Source organism: Ornithorhynchus anatinus, chromosome 3 (genome assembly GCF_004115215.2).
Source record: "Ornithorhynchus anatinus isolate Pmale09 chromosome 3, mOrnAna1.pri.v4, whole genome shotgun sequence".
In the NCBI taxonomy this organism is placed as follows: Eukaryota; Metazoa; Chordata; class Mammalia; order Monotremata; family Ornithorhynchidae; genus Ornithorhynchus; species Ornithorhynchus anatinus.
The window spans coordinates 43,252,822-43,272,077 of record NC_041730.1 but is presented as its reverse complement, the minus strand read 5'-3'; the positions used below and the strand labels follow the sequence as shown (position 1 = coordinate 43,272,077).

General features: G+C 45.7%; 1 non-coding gene across 1 annotated transcript; it reads left to right on the top strand.

The window, feature by feature from the left end:
- Positions 1-17,321: 17,321 nt before the first annotated feature.
- LOC114810497 lies at positions 17,322-17,459 on the top strand. The gene has a single exon (XR_003758196.1). It is a non-coding gene; the product is annotated as a small nucleolar RNA SNORA7 (small nucleolar RNA).
- The last annotated feature ends 1,797 nt before the right edge of the window (positions 17,460-19,256 follow it).

Here is a 19,256-nt window from a genome sequence, read left to right as displayed (position 1 = left end):
ATTCCCAGTGGGAAATAGATTGGCCCAAGCAAGGATTTATTTTCCAGAAGTGTTAATTCCCTGCTCCATTTTTAGATTCCTTTAAGTGACAAGATCCAGAGCTCTCCAAGAGTTAGCTGGTGCAGATATTGTAGTAGTAGTAATAGTGAGAAGCAGTGTGGCTCAGTGGAAAGAGCCCGGGCTTGGGAGTCAGAAGATATGGGTTCTAATTCCGGCACAGCCACTTGTCAGCTGTGTGATTTTGGGCAAGCCACTTAAATTCTCTGGGCCTCAGTTAACGCATCTGTAAAATAGGGATTAAAACTGTGACCCCCACATGGGACATCTTGATCATCTTGTATCCCCCAGTGCTTAGAACAGTGTTTTGCACATAGTAAGTGCTTAACAAATACCATTATTATTATTATTAGTAGTAATAATGGTAATATTAGTAGTAATATTTTTGAACATCCATGTAGCATGGTGCACTGTCCAAGGCACTCAAGAAATACAGAATAAAGAAGTGATACACTCCCTGCCCCCAAGCACCTTCTACCCCAAATGGGAGATGATTAGAGAAGTCAAAATAAATAAATTTGCCTATGTAAATAAGTGCTGAGGAGAGTATAATTAAGTTCACAAGTGCCAAAAAATAATAATAATTGTCATATTTGTTGAGTACTTTCAATGTGCCAAACATCAGATTGGACACAGTCCTTTGTCCTTCGTGGTGCTCACAGTTTAAGAGGGAGGGAGAAGAATCCCCATTTTACAGATGAGGAAACTGAGGCATGAGCAGCTAAGTTAGTTGCTCAAAGTCACATAGCAGGTAAGTGGCAGAGCTGGGATTAAAGGCTGTGTCCCCTGATTCTCAGGCCTGTGCTTTTCCCACTAGACCATGCTGCTCCTCATCCCATGCAAAAGGGATGATTTAGATGGCTGTGGATGATAGGAAATTAATTGGGGAAGACTTGGAGGAGTTGGGATTTTTAGGAGCACTTTGAATGTTGGGAGAGCGGTGGTTTGCCTGGTATCGGGAGTGAGGGAATTCCAAACTAGGGGAATAATGTAAGTGAGTAGATGGAGGGAAGAGGGTTGAAAGTGAAGGACTGCTAGAAGGTTGGCATGAGAGGAATGAAGACAATGAGTTGGGAAATACTGGTGAAGAGAACAGATAGGTAAGGTGTGACCAGGTGGGTAAGAGCTCTGAGGTTGGCTGCGAGGCGTTTTTGTTTGGAGAAGAACTTGCATTTAAAAGGTGAGTTGGAGATGCCCTTTATACTCTGCTCTTGACACCTCTTCCCTTCCAGTTTTCTGCCTTTCCTGCAAGAAGTGAACACTCACTCCTTGTTCCATGGAACACGCTTCCTTTTCCATGGGGTGGGTTATTGCCTGTTGAGGCTGTGTTTGGAGACCTAAGAGATCTAGGAGTTTTGGACCTAAACCTTCTGAGGTTTATGGTAAGGAAATTAGTCATCGTGCCCTCTTAAGAACATGAATGAAAATGTAAATCCCTCAGTGCTGAGTGGTCCCACAGATCTGTCACCACATTCTGCTCTGTTCTGGATAAGGGGCCTCCAGAGAGCCCGTAATGAGTTCTAGGAATGCTGGTGGCCCGTGGGAGGGAGAAACCACATTATAAACTGTCTTCATGGGCCAGCCTGAATTAGGAATAGTGAAACTACACATGTAGTGGCATGTTCCATGGCCAGTAACGAGATTTTTTTTTTCTAATGAAGGATTATGCCTAAACCCAATACCTAAATAGCAGGAGATTCTGAACCCCCAGTGGTTCCTTGTTTGTTTCTCACTTTTCCATGAAGAGGATTGAACAAGGCACATAGGTGGCTTTCTGTATGGAAACCCCATGCTGTTTACTTCCTGTTACCAGGCCAACAAACAATGGGAAGATATTAAAAGTACGAATGAAATATTAAAAGGTGAGAGAAAGCTCATTTTCACTACTTTTGGCTCTAACTTCTGGCCAGCTTTCCTTCCAAGAGAGGACGGAAGGGCAAAGGCTAGCTCTATGTCAAGTTGTTCCTGTGTCGTTAGTATAAAATTCACATTGGTAGGAACAGACTAGAAAGCCCGGGAGGATTTGATCTTTAAGTTTCTTGTCCCTGCTAGTTCTTTCACACTAAGGAATTGCCTCACCTCTCCCCAGCTACAGGCCAAATGCTTTCTTGAAGAAGGTTACTTATGCTGTATCAGCTTCTATGTTAACTTGTGCCCATTATTTAATTCCATGTTGACTTCCAAATTCCTTCCTTCTGAACAACTACTTTATGTTGAAGCAAGGGTAAATATCATTAAAGATGAGCATTTTTTTATTGTGCCCTCGTATAGTCACCTGGAATCAAAGCTACAGATACAAATATACAAGCTGCTTGAGAGCAAGTGGCCTACCAAGCAAGGAGAATCTTAGACCACCAATCCCGGCCACGTCCAGTAAGGGGTAGGGAGATGTATGCAGCACCCCTTTCCCTACCCTGTCCCAGGTACCCTGTGAATGCCCTTTACTAGGGCCAACAGGGTGGAGGGCCCGGGTGCCAACCTTTCCTCATGTGGGACAGGGACTGTGTCTGATCTGATTATCTTATTATGAGAAGCAGTGTGGTCTATGAGAAGCAGTGTGGTCTGGTGAAAAGAACATAGGCTTGGAGTCAGAGGATCTGGGTTCTAGTTCTGGCTGTATTGCACACCTGCTGTGTGAGCTTGGGCAAGTCACTTAACTTCTCTGTGCCTCAATTCCCTCATCTGCAAAATGGGGGTTCAATACCTGTTCTCCTGCCTCCTTAGACTGTGAGCCCCATGTATAGTGCTTGTTCTATAGTTACCACATTATTATTATTGTTGTTACTTTTATCTTGCCCCTATCCTAGTGCTTAGCACAGTGCTTGGCACACTGTGAAGGTTTAATAAATCCCTTTATTTTGTAGCAGTATTATTTTCATTTTGAGTGTGGGATGATATGGAAATAAGGCTTCATAATCAGGGAAAGGAGGTTGGGGCTTGAGAACGGCAAGCAGGCTTGGGAGAGCCGACAGGCTAGAAAGACACAGTTTGGTCTCTTTTCAGCCCTGCTCAAAAACGATTCATCATTCACAGTCTTGCTCAGAATCTTTCCGGACCTGTTAGAGACCTGGAGTTAGTGAACCTGGAGTCCAAACAGCTATAGGTGTGGATCAGACAATCACTCAATTGATCATACGTTTTGAGCACCTATGGGCTGAAGACACAGTACCAAGTGGTTGGGAAGTGTAATAGAGTTTGAGAACATGACCTCTGCTACCAAGGAATATACAATCTTGAGGGAGGCAGACGCTAAAATAAATTGCAGATGGAAGGAAGTGATAGAGAATAAAGATTTGAAGTTCAGTGTTATAGGGTCATGTGACTGCAAATGCTTAGGAGCTGGAGAAATGCTGAAGTGGCAGGTGGGGAGATACAGGGTGGGGAGGTGAAAAGTTAATCAGGGAAAGGCTTCTGGAGGAAATGTGACTCTAGTAGGACTTTGAAAAGAGGGAGAGCAATGGGTCTGCCTGATGTGAAATGGGAGGAAGTTCCAAGCAGGAGGTGGGATATGAGGAAGAGGTCTGTGGTGGGAGAGAGTGAGTAAGTTGACTAGAAAAATGAAGCGTACATGCTGGGGTGTAGTGGGAGAAGAGAGAAAAGTAAGTAGGGAGAAAGCTAAGTCCCTTAAAGACAATGACCAGGAGCAAAGATGGTAATCAGATGACTTCAATTACACCAATAAAGTAGTTAGGTCATGAGGGGTTAGGGATGGAAGCAGTGGGAGGGCTGGGAGCTTCAGGAGGGAGTTTGGAAAGTTTTGGAAACTACCCACAAGTATCTAGGGGAGATGATGGATATTAAAATTAATTATGGATAGGTAAGTAAGTGCTGAAGGGCTGATGGTGGAGTGATCAAAGGTCAATCCAAGTGCCAGGGCAATGCAGAGAGAGCGTGCAGGGGAAATGAGGGCTTAGTTGGGGAAGGCCTCTTTGAAGAGATGTGATTTTTAAAAGGCTTTGAAGTGATTCTTAGTGATGTACTCAGTCTCACCATCAGCAGGGGCTTCATGAAAAGTAAGGATAACTTTATTACTGCTTACTCATTTACATAGTCTATTCATTTATACATTTTTCATGCCCTTACTATTACCAGTTATAGCTATATTTTCTCCTTGATCCCACTGTAGGCATGTGATGAGTTACCATCTCCCTTGGGAGAATGTAAATGCTTTGAGGGCAGAGATTGTGTTTTTTACTTATATTGTGCTTCCTCAATGCCTAATATAGTGTTCTGTATACAGAAGATACTCCTGAAATGCTATTTAATCATAGGTGCCTCACTGATTTGTCCATAGCCATGGTTCTCTGACAATATAGAAGCCAGAAAGGGAGTTACAAGTCATTCTCTTTTTTCATTGCCATGAAATATCTTCAATTTTGGGAGAAAAATTTTATGACCTGCCAGCTCTTGTTTCATACCTTTCTGCAATAAGTTAGAGTGGCTTAGTGGAAAGAACATGGCCCTGGGTTCTAATCTGAGATCTGCCACTCTCCTACGGCATGGCCTTGGGCAAGTCACTGAACTTCTCTGTGCCTCAGTTTCCTCATCTGTATAGTGGAACTGAAATTCCTCTTCTCCCTACCCTCTAGACTTGGAATTCCATGTGGGATAAGGATTCTGTCCGACCTTATTATCTTGTTTCTACCTCCGTACTTACTACATTTTCTTTCTTTGTTTTTTGTGAGTCATTTAAATGCTTAGCATATAGTAAGTACTTTACATATACCACAAACCCAAAAGAAAATACGTGGCATTTACTGAAGGGTGGACTGGAATGGGCAACCTATAGACAGGGAAGAAAAAAAAATTCAAAATTTCTGGCTTCAGAATTGTTGGAATCTATGAGGATCAGTGTAGGGGTGGAGAAGGAGAGAAGGAATAATAATAATAATAATGTTGGTATTTGTTAAGCGCTTACTATGTGCAGAGCACTGTTCTAAGCACTGGGGCAGATATAGGGTAAGCAGGTTGTCCCATGTGAGGCTCACAGTCTTCATCCCCATTTTACAGATGAGGTAACTGAGGCACAGAGAAGTTTAGTGACTTGCCCACAGTCACACAGCTGACAAGTGGTAGAGCCGGAATTCGAACCCATGACCTCTGACTCCCAAGCCTGGGCTCTTTCCATGGAAGGTGAGAACAGTTTCAAAATCAGCAGTTACATGGCCTAGTGGAAAGAGCATGGGCATGGTAGTCAGAGGACCTGGGTTCTAATCCCTGCTGTACCAACTGGTTGCTGTACAACCTTGGACAAATCACTTAACTTCTCTATAACTCAGTTTCTTCAACTGTAAAATAGAAATTCAATACCTGCTCTCTCTCCTACTAGATTACTAAACTATGAGCCCCATGTGGCAGAGAGACTTTGTCCAACCTGATTAATTTGTATCTACCCCAGACCTTAGTAAAGTGTTTGACATATGGAAAGCATTTAACATGTATAATGATAATAATAATAAATCACTTAGAAAATTGGAGGTGTGTAGGCAGGGAATGTACCTACCAACTTTGTTGCATTGTATTCTCTCAAGCACTTAGTACAGTGCTCTGCACATAGTAAGCACTAAATAAATACCACTGATGATGATAAAATGTGGCCGAGGAGCCATAGATGACTGTAACTAAAAATTGCAGTGGGTGGGAAAAGTTGACGATGAGGATTCCAAAGGAAAGAAAAGGAGAAGAAAAAATAGTAAAGTTGTTCTGTATTTGTAAGATAATGCAGGTTCACTGTTGGCAATATCATCTTTGAACCTCATGACAACTCTACTACATTTTCAAGACTGAGAGCCTTAGAAGTAGCATTAAAGTGATGGCTGCTAATAAGCTTCTCCAAGCAACAATTTCTTCTACTCTAGAGCCTGAAGTCAAATGGCAAACGAAATCAATTTCCAGATGAAGGGAATGAAAATAATCAAGAAGGGTCAAACAATGTGCTTTAAAAACCGACATTCCTAACACCGTCTCAGATAGTAGGGTTTAGTATTCAGGAAAAAGACAAACCAATCTGTTAGTCAGCAGAACAGATCTGAAAACCCAAACTAAAATTGCTTTGATGAGTAAACAAGCTGAGAAAGAGGACAGAACCCAGGAAGGATTCATATTTCAGCTGCTGTTTGAGTAGATGGGTTTATAGTTCAAGATTCCCTTCTCATTTCTGTGGTTCCAGTTCAGGCTCCTTCTGCACCAAGAGCTCTCAATTGCTGGGTCAGGGGAACAGGTCACATATCTTCCAATTTAAATGTCCTCTTTCAGCTATGACCATGTCTGAAAATGTCCTCTCTTAGGCAAACTCATTTCCTATGTCCCCCCCTTCGTGTCTCCCGTGCCTAATTTGATTTGTGACCCCAAAATGTAGGTTTTCTTTAGCTTCTTTTCCCAGGCAAAGGAAAGACAAAAGTGAGAACTGCATCTGAGTACAGACTTTCAGCCACCTACTCATGTGAGGCAGATGGAAGAGTGAGTCGGGTTTCTAGATTCGAGGAATGCAGAACAATTTCTAGCTCTAATTCAAACTACAATATGCGCTGAGGTCTAGTTTTCCAGAGCACTGTGTGAGTTGCTAGGAGAATATGCAACAACAGTGAAAAGTTCCACCCCTGCCTTTGAGGAGGCAAAAGGGCGCAAATGGCAGGTGTAATAGGTAAAATGGAGCATAAATTTGGATGATAAAAACCAAGTTCAGCATATCAATAAATAAAGGAAGAAACAGATGTAAACTTATGAGTGCTTAAGGTGGCTGAGAAAAGGATGTGATGGTGAAAGTGGGGAATCAGTTGGGCGATGCCTCTTGGAAGAGGAGGCTTTTTAGGTAGACTGAAAGTGAGAGAATGTGGTTTAAACAGATTCCAGGCAGGTCAGCGGGGAGTCTTTTTCCAGAATACACTGTCGTCTGGTTCCTATGCTCGCTAATAAATTTACTTCAGTCTCAGGTCAGCCCCGAGAATGCTCTGGGCATCCCCTCCTCTCCTCCCTCACTACCCCTAGTAGCTCAGCTTCACAACCTTCTGAATGTGGGGAAGCTGTGATCTCTTGGACTATACACTGGAAACTGAGGCCACACTGGAGCAGGGCCTGGAAGTGGCAGTCTTTCTGGACCAGGGTCTGGAAGTCAAGATCTCTTCAAATCAGAGTCTAAAGGCTGAGGTCACTCAGGACCAGGATCTGGAAACTGAGGTGACTCCAAACCAAGAACAGGAAACAGTGGTCATTTTGGACCAGGGAATGGGAACTGATATCCTTGATGTCCCAGTACTTCACCACCTCTACCATCCATTCCTCAGCTGGCCACAGCCCTGCCCTCCTTTCCCGCCATCACCTTAAATCTCTCATCCCCAGCAGCACACCCCCTCGTCTCCAACCCATCCAATCCATTTCCTCACCTTGCATCATCCCTTCTCCTTCCCTTTCTCTCCTTCTCCCTACCTCCCCTCTGCTCTTCAGTCCCTCTAAATGTGACTTCTGGAACTCCCATTCCATTTTAGGCAATCACCTCCACCTTTTCCTGACTCGGTCCTGCTTCTGCTTGCTGTCGCCAATGTCTGGCCTCACATATTAATAATAATAATCTTGGTATTTGTTAAGCGCTTACTATGTGCAGAGCACTGTTCTAAGCGCTGGGATAGATAAAGGGTAATCAGGTTGTCCCACGTGAGGCTCAGAGTTAATCCCCATTTTACAGATGAGGTAATTGAGGCACAGAGAAGTTAAGTGACTTGCCCACAGTCACATAGCTGACAAGTGGCAGAGCTGGAATTCAAACTCATGACCTCTGACTCCCAAGCCCGTGCTCTTTCCACTAAGCCACACTGCTTCTCTGCCACTCAATCCCTTTTTCTCCTACTCCTTCCGACTCACAGGGAAAGAGGGAGGGGTTGGCTGGCTCTTGCCTGGAACTCTCTCCCCTTTCACATTAATCAGCTTACAACTCTCCCCATTTTCAAAGTCCTTGAAAATTCACATCTCCTCCAGGAGGCCTTTCCTGTTTGAGCTTTCATTTCTCCCACCTTATACCCCCCTCCCAATGGCCATTTCAGCATTCTCTTTATTCACTCCTCTCTTAGCCCTACAGCACTTTAAGTATACAACGGTATGCTCGTTGTGGGCAGGGCATGTGTCTACCAACTCTGTTACGTTTGTTGTATTATATGCACCCAAGCATGCCTTGGCAGAAGAGTTTGCATACACTAATGAGGCTTAGAGCTATGCCACTGAGAAATACTCATTCATCAGAGTTACCCAAAATGGGAAGGTCTAAACTGAAGTGTCAGACAAAGTTGATTCATCTGTGCTAGGCAGCAGGAGCATGGGAAAGAATTAAAGGTGGGTGAACAAAATGTTGAACAATGATAGTAGCCGATATTTTAGTTTTTACTGCACAGAAGGAGGCAATGGTGAGCCACTTTGTATTTTTTACCTAGAAAACTCTTTGGAAAAAGAACCATAAAGTCGTTATGAATGGGAAACAATTCGATGGTATCAAAGAAGAGAAAAAGCTCTTAGTAGAGTGCTCTGCACACAGTAAGCACTCAATAAATATGACTGATTGATTGATTTCACAGCAACAAAGCATTTATATATTCACACCCCACCATGGTAGTTCTGTGTATATCTTTTTATTCTATTGTAAAATGGGGATTAAGAGTGTGATTGAGGCAACCTGTTAACCTTGTATCTATCCCAGTGCTTAGAACAGTGCTTGACACATAGTAAACACTTAACAAATACCACCATTATTCTTATTATTATTGTTTCTTGCTTTCTGTAATCTACCATCTTCCTCTCTAAGACTGTAAACTCTTTGAGGGCTGAGATCATGTGAGATCATTCTATTTTACTCTCCCATGTGCTTAATAAGTACTTCTCTATCAATAGGCTCTCAATGAATGCTATTGACTGATTGATTGATTGTTATCGATCTGAGGAATAGCCCCACTAACTGGAGCTGTGCCATGTTATATCATGTGACTTTGTACAACAGCACATCCGGTGAGAGTACACCGGGATTTGTAATTATACAATGATGAAAAGAGACAGAAAGAGCCCAAAATATCATTTCATTGGAAATGGCACTTTAAACTTCCCTTGCACTGAAGAGAGGTTCTGTAATGGGTCTCCAAAATCTCTGGGTGAACATCTTAAATAATAACCTGTCAGGGAGATCCTTATCAGTCATTTTCTGAAAACCCAGATAACATGTCATAGGCACTGTAATTATCCACTTTATAACTTTTCAGCTCATTAAAGAGGTCAGTTAGTCATTACTGCCTGTTGTAAACCCAAGCAGGCAGTCTCCCTACTTATGGGAGCTGTGAAGATAACCAAATAGGTCCTTTCTGATCATGGACCTGTTTTCTATGTTCTGGAATGAATCTAAACAACAATGTCATTCAATCTGGGAAATCAAGTGAAAAAATCCTTACATTTCCTTTGTCTATGTTCCTTAACCCTCACTTCTCCTTCTGGTGAGGTCCTTTTCTCTGGGTCAAGAGCCTAGAAGGGGCAGTTTTCTACCCTACTTCACCCTGGGGCAGATGAGATGGTGAATATTCTTAAAGCAAGGGACCACTGCCTCCCTCATTGCAGAGGTGCCTCTGCAGAAATAAGGGATCACCTTGGGAAGCAGCATGGCTTAGTGGATAAAGTGTGGGTGTGGGTGTCAGAAGGACCTGAGTTCTAATCTGAGCTCTGCCACTCTCTCTGTTGTGTGTGGCCTTGGGCAAGTCACTTAACTTCTCTTTGTCCCAGTTACCTCATCTGTAAAATGGGGATTAAGAGTGGGAGCCCCATGTGGGACAAGGACTGTGTCCAACCTGGTTATCTACTCCAGAGCTAAGAACAGTGCCTGGCACATAGTAAGCTCTTAACAAGTACCACAGTTATTATTAGTATTATTAATCTTTGTCTGTGAAGGGACCAACCTGGAGGAAAGATCAGTTCTTTGGGGTAGTGCTACGCTTAGACTCATTTGACTCTTCCTGGTAGTTCCGGAGTCTAAAACTTAAAAAGGATGTGGAGAGGATACTTGGAGGGTGATAGGGGACAGCATCACACCTTGTACTTATCCTTCATCATGGCCTACGTACTCTGTACTCATTCATTCATTCAATCAATCATATTTATTAAGCACTTACTGTGTGTAGAGCACTGTGCTAAGCAAAGTACTGGCCCAGTCTATCACACCCTTTCAGGCTTCCAACCTTCCTTCCCTTGGACAACCAGTCAATTGATGGCATTTCCGGAGTGCTTACTCAATCCCGGGCACTATATTAAGAGTGCAATACAATAGAGTAGGTAGTCACACTCCCTGTCTTCAAGGAGCTTACAGGCTAGCAAGGGGAGACAGACATTATGAATATGTGCATAAATGTAGTGGGGCTGAGAGTGGGATGAATATCACCTGCTTAAAGGGAACAGCTCCAAGTGCATAAGAGAAAGGAGAGTTTAGTAGGGGAAAGCCTCTTGGAGGAGATGTGATTCTTTAATAAGGCTTGAAGGTGGGGAGAGTGATGGTCTGTCCGATATGAAAGGGGTGGGAGTCCCAGTCCAGAGACAGGGCAAGGGGTCATCGGTGAAATAGATGAGACTGAGGTACAGTGAGTAAGTTGGCGTTAGAGGAGCTAAGCGTTTGGACTTGGTTGTAGCAGGAAATGAGTAAGGTGAGTTAGGATGGGAGAACTGACTAAATCTTGTAAAGCCGATGGTAAGGATACTCAAGTCGAGGCTTGCGCAACTAAACAAACATATACGAAAATTCTGAGGATAGTTTTAGATAAGTACCTTAGTGCTAGAGATGGCTCTATACAATTTAAGATGTTGGGGATTAATCAGGGAAGACTTGTTGGAAGAGGTAGGATTATAGGAGGGTGTAAATGTGGGGAGAGCTGTAGGATGTTGAATTTGGGGAAGGAGGGAGTTCCAAGCCAGGAGAATCACATGAGCGAGGGGACAGAGGTGGGTGAGTTGAGGGCCAGTACATGTAGAAAGTAGGTTTGGGAGGAGTGAAGAGAGCAAGCTGGGAGTAGTAATAATAATAATTATGGTATTTGTTAAGCACTTACTATGTGCCAAGCACTGTTTTAAGCGCTGGGGTAGATACAAGCCACATGGGGCTCACAGTCTAAAATCTCCATTTTACAGATGAAGTAACTGAAGCACAGAGAAGTGAAGTGACTTACCTAAAGTCACACAGCTGACAAGTGGCAGAGCCAGGACTAGAACCCATGTCCTCTGACTCCCAAGCCTGAGCTCTTTCCACCAAGCCATGCTGAAGAAAACAGTGATTGATTGATTGATTGATTGCATAGGATGGGATGAGTTGTTGGAGAACCTTGGAGCAGACTGTAAAGAGTTTTTGTTTGGGAAGCAGCTTAGCCTAGAGGAATGAGCATGGGCTTGGGGACATTGTGCTCCCCTGCTCGGCCCTAGGGACATTATGTCCCCTGGGGACATTGTGTCCCCCTGCTCGGGCCCGGGGACATTGTGCTCCCCAACCGCCTTTCCCCCACTCCGCCTGAAGCGGCCATTTTGGGAAGCCCTCACTCCCTCTTCCCCCTTGAGGTGATTCATCTCCCCTGCCCCCGCCCTGGGCGACGATGTCCTTGTTCTCACCGTGTTACCTTACCTTAGCCGCCGCTTACGCCCTCAACCCCCGCCCCCGGACAACCTCAGGGCCCCCGCCGCCGCCTCAGAGACATTTGGTCATGAGCTTCGGGACTCTCTCAGCCGCTAGCCGCTTGACTTTGAGTCTGATCGGGTCGGGTCTTTTTGACCCCCGACCCTGGTCATCGCCTGCTTATTAACACTATTGTATTATATCATACTGTACCATGTTGCTATATTACCGATTTCGCTTGTTATTGTTTATTGTCGTCAGTGCTGCCACCCACCTCTCTGGCCTCACCAGCCGCCTGACTTTAAGTTTGATCAGGTGGGTCTTACTCTCCCCTTACTCTCCCCCCACTAAACCCCCTCCTCACCCCCTCCCCCCTTCTCTCTTCCCCACCCACGCCACATCCCAGTCCTCCTGTCCCACCGCTACCCCTCATCCCCCTCTCCCCGTCCAGGGCCCCGCCACCTCCTTCCCATCCAAACCCTCCCCTCCCCCCGCTCTCTCCCCCCGCACCTTGCACTCACATCTACTTTCAAGTGTGGCCTCTGGAACCCCCATTGCATTACAGGTAAACTACCTTTCGTCCATGACCTTTTCCTTTCCCGCTCTCTCCTCCTCCTCGCCCTTTCAGAAACGTGGCTCACTCCCGAAGACACGGTCTCCGCCGCTGCTCTCTCCAGCGGAGGCCTCTCCTTCTCCCACTCCCCCAGACTCACCGGTAAGGGAGGAGGCGTCGGCTTCCTCCTCTCACCCTGTTGCCGCTTCCGCACTATCCTTCCTCCCCCCTCCCTCTCCTTCCCCTCCTTCGAAGCCCATATCATTCGCCTCTACCACCCTCTCCAGATACTTGTCGCTGTCATCTACCGCCCTCCTGGTCCCACCTCTGACTTCTTCAACCACCTAGACCCCTTTCTCTCCTTCCTTCTCTCCTTCTCTCTGCCCACTCTGATCCTTGGAGACTTCAACATCCATATGGATGTACCCGGCGACTCCTCTGCCGCCCGCCTACTATCCCTCCTCGACTCTGCCGACCTCCTGCTCCACTGTACTGCGCTCACTCACCGACTCAGTCACACCCTCGATCTCGTCATCTCCTACCGCTGCACTATCTCCTCCCTCACCAACTCTGAAATCCCTCTCTGTGACCATAACCTTCTCACCTGCCTCATCTCTCACACCCCCTCCCCCTGCAAATCTTTGCTACTGCCCCACAGAGACCTCTGCTCTCTTGATCCCATCCGTCTTTCCAAAAGGATCTCTCCTCACCTTGCCACCCTGTCCTCACTTCCCACTCTCGATGATCAGGTCTCCGCTCTCAACTCCACCCCCTCTAATAATAATAATAATAATAATAATGTTGGTATTTGTTAAGCGCTTACTATGTGCAGAGCACTGTTCTAAGCGCTGGGGTAGACACAGGGGAATCAGGTTGTCCCACGTGGGGCTCACAGTCTTAATCCCCATTTTACAGATGAGGGAACTGAGGCCCAGAGAAGTTAAGTGACTTGCCTACAGTCACACAGCCGACAAGTGGCAGAGCTGGGATTCGAACTCATGAGCCCTGACTCCAAAGCCCATGCTCTTTCCACTGAGCCACGCTGCTTCTACTCTACTCATCTCGACTCTCTCGCCCCCCTTTCCCTCCGCCGCTCTCGCTCCACTAACCCACAGCCCTGGATCACCTCCTCTGTCCGCCTCCTACGCTCCTATGCTTGAGCTGCTGAGCGCTGCTGGCGAAAGTCCAAGCACCAAGCCGACCTCACACACTTCAAATTTATCCTTTCCTGCCTTAACTCTGCCCTCTCCTCCGCCAGGCAAAACTTCTTCTCCTCCCTCATCGATACCCATGCCCGTCACCCCCGCCGATTGTTCCGGACCTTTAACTCTCTCCTTAAGCCCCCTCTTCCTCCCCCTCCTCCATCTCTCACCCCCAATGATCTGGCCACCTATTTCATCACAAAAATCAACACAATCAGGTCTGAGCTCCCCGAAGTCACCCCTCCCCCTCTCCCCTCCCCCCACCAACCCTCTCCCCTACTTTTCCATCCTTCCCTCCAGTATCCTCAGAGGAGATCTCCTCCCTCCTCGCAAGTGCCACCCCCTCCACCTGCGCCTCGGACCCCATTCCCGCTCACCTTTTAAAAAACATCGCCCCTGCCCTCCTCCCTTCCTTAACTTCTATTTTTAACCACTCAATCTCCAATGGCTCCTTCCCCTCTGCCTTCAAACATGCCCACGTCTCCCGCATCCTAAAAAAACCCTCTCTTGACCCCACTTCCCCTTCCAGTTATCGTCCTATCTCCCTACTACCCTTCCTTTCCAAAATCCTAGAACGAGTCGTCTACAATCGCTGCTTAGAATTCCTTAACTCCCATTCTCTCCTGGACCCCCTCCAATCTGGCTTCCGTCCCCTCCACTCTACCATGATTGCTCTCTCTAAGGTCACCCATGACCTCTTTCTTGCCAAATCCAATGGCTCCTACTCCATTCTAATCCTCCTTGACCTCTCTGCTGCCTTTGACACTGTCGACCATCCCCTCCTCCTCCACACCTTATCTCACCTTGGCTTCACGGACTCCGTCCTCTCCTGGTTCTCCTCTTATCTCTCTGGCCGGTCATTCTCAGTCTTCTTCCTGGGCGCCTCCTCCCCCTCCCATCCTTTAACTGTTGGAGTTCCTCAAGGGTCAATTCTTGGCCCTCTTCTGTTCTCCATTTACACTCACTCCCTCGGTGAACTCATTCGCTCTCATGGCTTTGGCTACCATCTCTACGCAGATGACACGCAGATCTACATCTCCGCCCCTGTCCTCTCCCCCTCCCTTCAGGCTCGCATCTCCTCCTGCCTCCAGGATGTCTCCACCTGGATGTCGGCCCACCTCCTAAAACTCAACATGAGCAAGACTGAGCTCCTCATCTTCCCTCCCAAGCCCGGTCCTCTCCCAGACTTCCCTGTCACCGTGGATGGCACGACTATCCTTCCCGTCTCTCAGGCCCGCAATCTCGGTGTCATCCTTGACTCGTCTCTCTCGTTCACCCCACACATCCTATCCATTACCGAGACCTGCCGGTTTCACCTTTACAATATCGCCAAGATCCGCCCTTTCCTCTCCACCCAAATGGCTACCTTACTGCTACGGGCTCTTGTTATATCCCAGCTAGACTACTGTGTCAGCCTTCTCTCTGACCTCCCTTCCTCCTCTCTCGCCCCGCTCCAGTCTATTCTTCACTCTGCTGCCCAGCTCATCTTCCTGCAGAAACGCTCTGGGCATGTCACTCCCCTTCTTAAACAACTCCAGTGGTTGCCTATCAACCTCTGCTCCGAACAAAAACCCCCACTCTAGGCTTCAAGGCTCTACATCACCTTGCCCCTTCCTACCTCTCCTCCCTTCTCTCTTTCTACCGCCCATCCCGCACGCTCCGCTCCTCGCTCAGTGGAAAGAGCATGGGCTTTGGAGTCAGGGCTCATGAGTTCGAATCCCAGCTCTGCAACTTGTCGGCTGTGTGACTGTGGGCAAGTCACTTAACTTCTCTGTGCCTCAGTTCCCTCATCTGTAAAATGGGGATCAAGACTGTGAGCCCCACGTGGGACAACCTGATTCCCCTATGTCTACCCCAGCGCTTAGAACAGTGCTCGGCACATAGTAAGCGCTTAACAAATACCAACATTATTATTATTATTATTACCTCCTCACCGTTCCTCGGTCTCGCCTATCCCGCCGTCGACCACTGGGCCACGTCCTCCCGTGGTCCTGGAATGCCCTCCCTCCTCACCTCCGCCAAACTAATTCTCTTCACCTCTTCAAAACCCTACTTAAAACTCACCTCCTCCAAGAGGCCTTCCCAGACTGAGCTCCCCTTCTCCCTCTACTCCCTCTACCGCCCCCCTTCACCTCTCCACAGCTTAACCCTCTTTTCCCCCCATTTCCCTCTGCTCCTCCCCCTCTCCCTTCCCATCCCCTCAGCACTGTACTTGTCTGCTTAACTGTATATATTTTCATTACCCTATTTATTTTGTTAATGAAATGTACATCGCCTTGATTCCATTTAGTTGCCATTGTTTTTACGAGATGTTCTTCCCTTTGACTCTATTTATTGCCATTGTTCTTGTCTGTCTGCCTCCCCCGATTAGACTGTAAGCCCATCAAACGGCAGGGACTGTCTCTATCTGTTGCTGACTTGTTCATTCCAAGCGCTTAGTACAGTGCTCTGCCCATAGTAAGTGCTCAATAAATACTATTGAATGAATGAATGAATGGGCTTGGGAGTCAGAGGACTGTGTTCTAATTCCGGCTCTGTTACTTGTCTGTTTTGTGACTTGGACAAGCCCTTAACTTCTCTATACCTCAGTTCTTCATCTGTACAATGGGGATTCATTACTTGTGTTTCTTTGTACTTAGACTATGAGCCTCATCAGGGACTGTGTCTGACGGGATTACCTGGTGAGTTATCTTGTACCTATTTCCAATGCTTAATACATTTTTTGGAACATGGTGTGCACATAAGTACAATAATAATAGTAATTATTATTATTATTATAGATGAGGAAGGACACAGGAACCCAGTGGAGGGTTTGGAGGAGTGTGTGCTGAGCAAGATTTCAGGAAGGTGAGATGCACAGTGGTGAAGAGTATAGATTGGTGGGGTAGAGGCTGGAGGCAGAGAGAGAGCAGCAAGGAGGCTGATATAATAGTCCAGCCATGATTTGACCAGAGCTTGTATCAAGGTGGTAGATGTTTGGGTGGAAAGGAAGCGGTGGATCCAGGGAGTGTTGTGTAGAAAGAATGTTCACTCCTTGATGGCAGGGAATACATCTTTTAGGACTACATCTTTTACTTCCATGATAGGTTCCCTAAAAGCCTAATTCAGTGCCTTTCACCCAGTAGGTGCTAATTAGTAATGTGAGTGGTGATAATGATGGTTAAGAGGGACATATTGCTGCCACATGGGGCAGAACATTGCTATAATTAGCACTAAAGGTAAGGGGGTTGTATGATTGGACCATCCCAATATGTAAGTGCCTATGCACTGCCTGAGGGTATCAGTGGTTCTCATCTCCATTGGACAGGACAAGAGCCAATGAGTTTAAATGGCAGCAGGAGGGGTTCAGCTGAGGTCTATTTTTTTTTACTGGAAGTACATTTTAAGTTCTGGTAGGGACCACCTCCTTCTCTAGAGGGCTTTAACAAAGAGTAAGGTAAGACTCAGTGAAGGGTTGAAGGGAGAGAATCTGGCCAAGTAACATATATCTAATTCTATAAGGCAGTCAAGCATTTTAAGATAGAGGTTTCTGGTAGGAGGGACTTTATACCATAGGTCCCCTGTGAATTTGTAATTCATGGTCTGAGTTTACTTTGATATCTCTTCCCTCAAATAGAGCTGGACTGCTTTATTCATTAGGCAAACCTACCAAGACTAATTTGGCCTCCATCCTTCCTTCTTCCTCACACCATTTTTATCTCTAGCTTTGGTACCCAGTTATATCCCCTTCATAAAATGACTTGCTTCATGTAGGTGGGAAGAATCCTTTTGAGGATATTTATCCTTGTCTTTTATGCTGTTTTAGAATTTTATGATTTCATTGCTCTCTATGTGTGTGTCTCTCTTTGGTATTCCCTTTCCCCATTTTATATTCTTAGATAGTAAGCCCCTTTATCCCCTCTCAGGGTTGCACCTGGAGAGTTTCCAGAACTCCACCAGTCAGGGTTAGAGGAGGGAGAGTCAAGCACAGGAATATCTATTCCATTCCTAGCTTGGGCAGTGGCTAGCAAGTGGAAGGCAATCTGCTACAAGTCAAAACTCCCCTGTGCTGGCCAGTAGTACCAAGGGAGAGAGTCGAGGGCAGAGACTCAAGTTTACTCTGCGGAAGAAGGCAATAGTAAATCCCTTCTGTATTTTTACTAAGAAAACTCTCTGGGTAAACTACCAGAATGATTGCAGATGGAGGTGTGGCATTCTAGGAGAGATGTGTCCATGGCGTTGCTATTGGTTGGAGATGATTAGACAACATAAGACAAGATAAGCCCCTTTATGGTGAGGAACCATGTCTAATTCTCTGTGTTTTCTTTCCTAGTACTTAGTACTGTGCTCTGCACTTAGTAAACAATAAATACACTTACTCTTGCTTTTACTTTTTCTAGAGGTCAGCCTTTCTCCTTCTGAAGTGGGCACCAGAAACTCCAAAGACAATATTTTCCATATCTGTATGATGTCCATGTTTAGAGTCTCAGTGATACTAGCAAAGTGGTTCTTCATCCTACAGCCAGATCATTTTAGTTTGGAGGATTGAGTGAGAAGGATCTTTGGATCCAAGGTAACAGTCTTCCAGGTGCTTAGTACAGTATTTTGCACACAGTAAGTACTCAAATACCACTGTTTGAATGCTTCTGGACAACAACTCTGTTTCTTAGTCACTGTATTCTTATTCCCTGGTTGCTAAATTAGAAATCTTTTATCTTTCAACAGATTTCTCTTCCAGTCTTGGTTTTGGTCCAGTGATTAGAAAGCTGCTCTGGGAAAGAAGAGATTTGGGTCCTAGATATGATTCTGCTTGGAGCTGGCAAATGGGGGTTAAGACTGAATATGCATTTTGCCTGTCTACTTGCTGGTTGCAGTGGGTATCTTAGTGGGAACATGATGAGCAGGGACAAGAGAGGGTGAGTGGGGTCGTGCAAGCCACTAACATTATAATCGCCTACTCTGTTCAGGCTCCAGGTCCTGGAGTCTCAGGACAGAGACTTCTCTATCATCCTTAATGGGAAACTTCATCATCGCTATTTATCATCACCACCACCATGACAACACATACAAACCCGCTCCAAAGACTCCAGCTAAGGAGTGTCTTCTTGGCAGTATTTTAAAAAAATGATAGGGAAATAAGTAATAAAGACACAAATTCCCTCTGTAAAAACTAAATCACCTCGAGGCCTGTTTGGTATCTTGTCTGTTTTCCCTTTTTCTCTCTCATTATTTGATTCAATTCTCCTGTCTGCACATCTTGATCAATATTTCACCTGCACTTTTACAGCCCCCATGGCCTTGCTTCCCATTACACCTCTCGAGAACATAAGCTTTAAATGACAACTGAGTTCATTTTCCTCAATTCCTTGCCAATTTAGCTCATCCCAAACCCCAGACTGTGGTCCTGGCAGTTATTACTTCGGATTTATTAGTTTTGATCTCTTGGTTAATTTCACATGTAATCATAGAGCTAGTCACACCTAGTGGCTATATTAATTTGGGTATATTTGCACTTTCTTACCTATTAATTACAACCTCATCTGAAGACTGCTTGAGTCTCACCTACCATCAGGAAGCAATGCATGTATATCAGTGAACAGATTGGAGCACAACATAGAGAATTCAGTTTAGTAAAATCACCATAAATCCTTATCCCCTGGGAAAACGGGTTCATCTGTCAAGAAAAATAGCAATAAGAGGGCCTTGGTCAGACCCATATAGTTAAACTGACTGAGGGGCTACTCTAGACCAGATTCTGCAATTGGAACGGTCAGTTGTAATTGATCTCACCTTTGGGTGAAGTCAAGTGGCCGGATGGTATGGTGAGATGGTGAGTTCCATCAGTGGCAGT